We start from the raw sequence: 7,649 nt of genomic DNA, 5'->3' as shown, positions 1-7,649 counted from the left end.
GGGGAGCCCCGTCGGAAGGGACGGTGGGGGAGGCCGCGCTGCGGCGGTGCGGAGCCCCGGAGCGCGGGAACGGCGAGTGCCGGCACCGAGCGGAGCCGGGCTGTGGGCCGGGCGGTGCGGGTCCGTGTCGGACACACGGCGACATCTCCGCTACCTGCGTTAGGATTGAGTGCGTTACTAACGAGGACATCAAGATTTTAAACGTTTTAGTAGAGGAGAAGCGCGCTCCCAGAAGCCGGTGAGCGCTCAAACAGCGGGCAGTGGCGTAGCTCACGTTGTACGGCCATCCCGCGCCGCCCCGCACCGCTCCGTCCCGTCACCAGCCGTGGTGCAGGGGAGGACAGCGCTGGGGCCGAGGAGATGGGCCACGTCCAGCAGGGAGAGGATTTGCTGCGGCGTACGAGTGCTCCCAGTAAATACCTGAGGAGTTAGCACCAGGGACAGGAAAGAACCGTTTAATTTGTGGGGCAAAGCTGTGAAGGAACTTTCAGTCATTTTCTGGAACGGATTTTTGGCTGTGAGAAGTGAAGGCTCTTTTACACTAAGTTAAGGAAAAACAGAAGTCCAGTCTTAAGATGTCATTCTGTATGTTTACATTTTACGTGACCGTCTCTTAGAGGAAGGAACTTGGTGGCCCACAATGTGTCTGTGCTCAGTGCATTACACACAAGCTGTTGTGTGGTTATTTCAAGTGAGAAAGGTCTAATGTCTGTCCAAAGGAATAGGAATGGGTTAAACTAAACAAACGACCTGGTAAAAACATGATGCAACTCCTAAAAGTAATTTAGTCCACCCTAGTGTCAAAATTGCCATTGGGTGAGTCAGGGCTAAATTTATCACCTCCAAATGCCTACCTTTCAATGCACAGCCGGTTTACTTCTCAAGCTCTCAAATGTATAGGCTGCTCAGTCCTGTGCAGCTGCCACTGTGCAGTCTCAAGATTCAGGTCTCAAACTTCACTTAGTTCCTGTGTCCGTACAGTCAAATGCTATGTGGGAAACTTCTTCCTTAGCACTCTGCCAGCATATTCCAGTAATGATTTGCCTTGTGATTGCTTATCGGGTCCTATTTCAGCTTGAGTAAGAACTATCAGAGCAAATTGTGCATGGTAGACTAACAACAAATTGCCTGTTGAGGGGTTCAGTGCTTGAACCTATTGTGTTGAGATCTATCAACTTTTCAGGAAAAAAAAAAGATGATGAGCGTCTGCAAGAAGAAAAGACTGCTGAAAGGGAATGTTTGAAATGTTTGTTCTGAGGGGCATGTTTTTTCCTTACTTGCTCATCTCTAACCATGTAGAGGAAGAGGTACTGAGCCTTCCTGCTCCCTTGTTCCTTTCCAGTATGGACAGAGGAGCCCCCATGTCCATCTCTAACTGCACTGAACATGTGGATTCCAGTATTCAAAACTTTCCACTATATAAATTGTAATTTCTAGTAGCTACAGATCTTTGTAATTCCAGTTTTACTTCTCCATGCCAAAATATCCTGGCTTCTATTTCAGCCTTTATAAAGAAAATAACAACTTAAGCATTCTTGTTTCGGTAGCTCTAGCAAAGCAAAGCCACCAAACTGATCTTGTCCTCCAACAGCAGCGTCTAAAACCATTCTGTCGAGCAGAAGGTTAAGCATGGGACCTTGCCTTTTATCTTTTCAAAAAAGAAGAGATCTGTCATGTTGAGTAAACTGTAGTGTACTTTTTATTTATTTATTTGTTTGTTTGTTTGTTTATTCCTATTTGTAAATTCTAGACCCAAATTCTAGAAACAAGTGGGCAAAAATTTGTTCTAATCCAGTCTGTAACCACTGGCCAATTTCCCCATCAGCAAATATTTCAAAATTTGGCATTTTTTCAAAGATTAAGCCAAAAAACAAGCTGTCTTACTGAGTGAACACCCTCAGCTTAAAAGCAAGCATCCTCAATATCTACCAGAAAAATTTCTTAAAAGCTGAAAGTTTTGTTGTGGGGAAGAAATAGAAAGACTTTTCAAATCTACGTAACACCACTTGCACCAGAAGAGCAATGTAAAAATGAAGTAGGTATAGGATGCCTTTAACAACATAATCACTGATAAACATTTTACAAGAAAAGGGTGTTGATAAGCTGCTGTCACCAGAATAAGTGTGACTTCTCAGCTTCATGTCACATAATCAATTATACTCATATATTGATGTTGCAAAAGCATCTTTTTTCATAGTTTTTCTTGAATGTTATAAATGGTACCAACTTCATAAGGCATATGGGTGCCATCATGCAACTATTCAACTATCTAGCAATATCAGATGTCAGTCTGAAAAACAAGTATATGCCACTTAAACAGCAGTGAAGGGCAGGAAAACAAAATGGATTAACAAAACCATGAATATTTGGACTCATGCAGAAATTGCCCCAGAATCATGTTTACTGATAACACGATTCCTAAGGTTCTGGTCTTGTGTTTCACCTGAAAGGCAAGCTCTTAAGCTGCATAGTGTCAAAAATGATGATCCTTCACCACACTCTAATGTTCCCATGTCAGAAATCATAAGATTTTTGTCTAGATGATCATTTTTAGATAGGTAGCTCAATTCTTTCTCAAATGACCAGAACAAGCCTCATTCCACGTGAAGAATTCCTCACTGGGAATCTCTGTCCTTAGCAACAAGCCAGATCCAGATGTGTGGCCACCAGACTGGCAGCTCTTAAACCACAAGTGATGTGCTGAGGATAATGCCAGCTTCTTGATTAGACCATTACTGGCTCAAGAATCCTTTATAAAACAAAAGATGTTTCTCTTCATCCTGTCCACTAAATGGCAGCAGATCGGTCTTGTTGTCAGCACTTAGAAGGCATTTGTAAGCATGCCAGCAAAAGAATACTGTGGACTTAAATATGCCTGTTCATTAACGTTCAGCTTCAAAATAGGACACTAACAGACCACTTGGTCTTCGTGTCTACTTTTAGTCTGGGAAAAAAGCTCTTACATTTCTTAACTACCTCCAACATCACAACAAATTGGAGGGCTTAACATTATATTGAGACATAGCTAATTGTATCTTGAATCAAAATAATGACATTAATCTATACAAATAGAAGTAGGGTGAACCTTAAGCAAGCACATGAAGATCAATTCAGGGATTAAGAGGCTCTATTTATAGATCATGGAAGCATTGCTCATGTGTTCACATACAGCTCTGCCAAGCAGCAAACTTTCATTGCATTATGATGCCAGCTACAAAATACCATCCCAGTACAAAACAACTTGTGTCACTCAATTTCACTGAAATAAAATGGCAGACTCTTTAGAGTATATTCCCTTTATTTGCAATTAAGTTTTGAAGGCAGTACAAGTCAGTAACCAACTGACCAGGTAAAGATGAATTAAAAGATGAATTAAAAGCTTCATGGTTGGGGCTTTTGTTCTATTTATTCATTTGCTGGGGGGCGGCTTAAGCCACATATAACTGCAACCCCTTGACAGCTTTAAATTCAACCTATTCTATTTGTGGATTTCTTGCTAGTTGAGGGTATAAGACCTAATAAATAATGTTGTATAGTAACTCACAGACTGCAGAAGGTTCACCAGAGGCAATACAGTGTAGTTCATATGGTATGCACTGGGAGTCAGGAGGGCACGTGCTAATGATCTGCCGAGGATTTGGGGAAATTCTCCAGCAGCAATCACACTACCAAAGAAACAAGCCAAGAGAAGGTAGTCATTAGTGTGCATTTCACTTACAAAACTGAGTACTGGTACCAAAATCACGGAGCTTCTTTTTGTATTACAGCCTGTCTACTCAGCAATTAATAATCTCAGAGAAAGAGACATTTCAGAACAAAATTAATAGGCAGTAAAAGAGAGTACGTATGTCAGTTATACTATTTGACTTAAACTGCAAGTGGCGAGAGTGTGGCTTCTCAGTAAGAATCTTGTTAATCATGTGGAAATCAAAGTGCTAGCTAAACACCTTGTTAGAAGTGGAGGAGATGTGTCCTCTGAAGTAATATCGCACCTTGACAGATTGCAGGCATTTAGCAGTGACTGAAAAGCAAATAGTTTCACAAAATATTCACTGTTCAATTGTAAAGATACCTTGGTAGGAAGTAGTGAATAGAAAAAAAGGTTTTTCTCTCATTTGCATCTCCAACTACACAGTAACAGTGTATATGTAATTGTTTAAAAATATGTCAAAGTATAACATTTTTATAGAGCCAGCTGTGTCAGTGTTGGAAATGCTATTCAAAATAGGTATGTGGTGAGAGAATCTTCTAAGCCCTAATTAATTGGTTTCATAAAGCGTTTTCAGATAAACAATGTGAAGAATGCTTTCTTGTATATCTTTGAAACATATAAATGTGCACAATGAAAACTGAAATGGCTACCTCTGCAGCTGGAGTGACTCACAATTTCCATGATGTTTGTGCCAGTCGTACACACAGTATTCTAACAGGATTCTGGAAATATTCTCAGGAATATATTTATTAGCAGGAATTAGCAAGAATTGCTTGTAGAAATGCTATGGCAAAGAATTATAAATTTGAAAATAATCTGAGAAAGTTGCATATGTATTATTGTCAGCTTTAGATTACAATAAATTTTATAATAGAGGAAAAGATATCAGCTGCTCTTATTTTGGATTTTTTATCAATATTATATAGGCACTATAAAAGATGTGAAAAAATAAAAAATCCTTGCCCTTTAGTAGGGCAGCAATGTAAGACTGAATTTGTTTTCTGTGCTTGCATGGATCCAGTGCTCCAAAACTGCAAGGTCACATTACCTGTACTCTCCAATTGAAACAATACAGGTTGATGCAAACCAGAAAGAAAACAGTAATAACCACAATAAGAAGATCAAGGAGATAACTTTATCATTATTATTTGAAAGCATTTTTGCTATGAATTTACATATTTGAATAATTTTAATGCTAATAGTAATTCAGTTATGGAAATGTATGTCTGGCATTCACAGCAGTAGTATGAATCAGATGTAAGAGATTTTAAGAATGTTGTTGAGCATGGAAATGAAAAGCTGTTAAACTGTCCTAACAAGGAAGTTTAATCAGAAACAAATCCATGATTTACTCTGAATTCTTTTTCCTCCCAAAGCAGAGAAGAAATACTACCTACTTATGAGAACAATTGCTAGTTCCTGTAAAAATACGTGCCAGTGCAAAAACTCAGATCATAACAACAAACTACATACATCATAACAACAAACAAAAAGCTACTCAGAACATACACAAATCTGAGTTCATATGAGGAAAAGAAGGAAAGGGAGGAGAATTTGAATAATCTCAGGAACAAACGATTGAAAACAATATGCTTTGTAACCCAAACCTTGCTGACAGATCTCACAGAACTGGCTGGGTTTAACTGGAAGGGAAGAACAGGGCCTCTGGGCAGGCATGCCTGTCTCTGGGACATCCGTGGCATCACAAGTATTTCAGAAATCCCTACAGTTTGATCACCAAATTCTTCAGTTCTTCTTCAATACAAGTAAATTCAGCTTCTCCTCTATCCTCTTGCTGATGGGGAAAGGAATCTCAAAACATACAAAGTTCTTTTGTGAATTTCCATAGCAAAAAGTCACAGCATGAACGAGCTCAGGCCATTACACAGACCTTGAAATTGTGTTGCACAAAAGCATGAACACTCCCTGACCTTCTGTTTTGCTGGCTAGCGATCAGGACAACCTTCATAGCTATATAATACAATACTGTTGAACTTCTGTCTGCAGCCGTTGATTTGTAACCATTCTGTTACATGAGATCAAACAAAAGCTTCTGCTAGGGCCAATTTGAACTGCTACAGTTAGATGATTTTTTCCCCTCAGTATTAATTCCTACTATATTTCCTAGATAAAAAACTGAGCATATTAAGAAGGCAAAAGAACAGGATAGCATTTTACTGACAATCACATGTAAGACCTTTTGGGAAAATGATTTTTTGGATTTTTTTTATTTGACTGGTGAATATAATCCCATGTCTTCACATTTAAAAATGGCTATGATCCATCAGATAATCATACAGATAATGCCAAAGAAAAGCCAGCTGATTTTTAAAGAAGGAACACAGCATAAATATTACAAGGTGAAGCAAATGTCTGAGGCTTATTGTCTACATGTAGGGAAAAACAAACAAGAAGAAAGCCACCTTTTCTCCCCAAAAATCACAAGAAAATCTGTTACTTAATACTCATTAGCTCTCACTTTCAGAACTTTTTGAATTAGTCCATTTGGCTTTTATCTGATAGAATCTGATAGGTATCAAGCTTGTATTTCTTCGTCTCATTTCCTGATTTTTTTCCCTTTTCTGTTTTTTTTTTAAGACTCTAGATTTCTTTCATACTATTTTCATTTCTGTTCCCTCATTTTTCACTGACAACTTTTTTATTCCTTTCTAGGCTATCTCATAGGTCTTTCCTAGTTTTTCTCTCTTGCATAGCTTTCTCTTCCTCTGACCAAGGCTGCCCCAACCACTGTCCTTTTTGTTCATTAGCCTACCTTTCTCCTCTTTTCTCTCTTTTCTTTCTCTACCTTTCTTCTCCTTTCTCCTCAGCCCTATTCCATATTAACTAGCTTTCTGTAGCATGCAGTGTGTTACTGACAGTATGTTCACATTTTCACAAAGCTCTCTGTAAGCCGGGCAGTCACAAATGTTGGCTCCCATGTGACAAACCAACCTGTGAACGTCATAGAAAGACAGGAGAATGAAGAATGAACAGTGAAGAAAACTCACTAATGCCCAGGTCATCCCTTGACTGAAAAAAAAAAATACTCCCAGACAATAAGGTATCCATCCACACTGTCTCCATTTCCCTCATGCTTTTTTTTTTTTTTTTTTTTCCAGTTCCCATGACAACCGATTCATTTCATTTCACAAAAAGCTGGCACTTTACTCCCCTAAAACAAGCTCTCAAACTGGTCCCTTCAGCTTCCCCTGAACGTAACAGGTATATGGCAACGAAGCAGCAAGCTGTGGTACATCACAGCTTCCAGGTTTTCAGAGCCTCAGCTATTGGAGGAAACTGGGCTTTGCCTCCCCTCCATTCCTTGTCCGCCCTGGGGCAAGGAAAACACAAAGGTGCTAGTTTCGTTCTGCCAAGCCAGCAGTATGACTTCACTTTTAAATATAGCCTCTGCGCTACTTGCTGCTGTATGGTTGGTATACTATGTCTTCTTGTGCCCTTTATCCCATTTAAATCGCTTCCATCTTGCCTAAGGTTCCCTAAAATTCGTTCTGAGAAGCACCCCGCATTTTCTTGGTCTCAGTTTTGTCCTAATAATAAACCTAAACGCAGAGAGGTGACATACGATGCTCCTCTTTTAGCCACACGCTGCCATAAACGCTGACAAGTCAGGAGCTGTGACGAATACCTTTCAGCTCCGTAACTGAAATTGCTGCTGTATTTCCACCAAAGCTCCAGCAGATGGCAAAAAGATCCACCTTATGTTCCTAAGGACGGCGCGGCTCTGGCGGGACTGTGACAGCGCGAGTCTTCTCCTTTCGTACCTGGCCACAAAGCTATTAATTAACGACCTCGTTCTGGTTGTCAGAATTAATCGTCAGAATTCATCTGAGTTCATTCACAACTTTGGGCCGCTCCTGGGCCGAGGATGTTAAATACGATGGTTAAATACGATGGCCTCCGATGGAAATAAACTGCC

The sequence above is a fragment of the Phasianus colchicus genome, chromosome 12 (assembly GCF_987193195.1).
Source record: "Phasianus colchicus chromosome 12, bPhaCol1.hap1.1, whole genome shotgun sequence".
In the NCBI taxonomy this organism is placed as follows: domain Eukaryota; kingdom Metazoa; phylum Chordata; class Aves; order Galliformes; family Phasianidae; genus Phasianus; species Phasianus colchicus.
Note: the sequence above shows the minus strand (reverse complement) of the source record.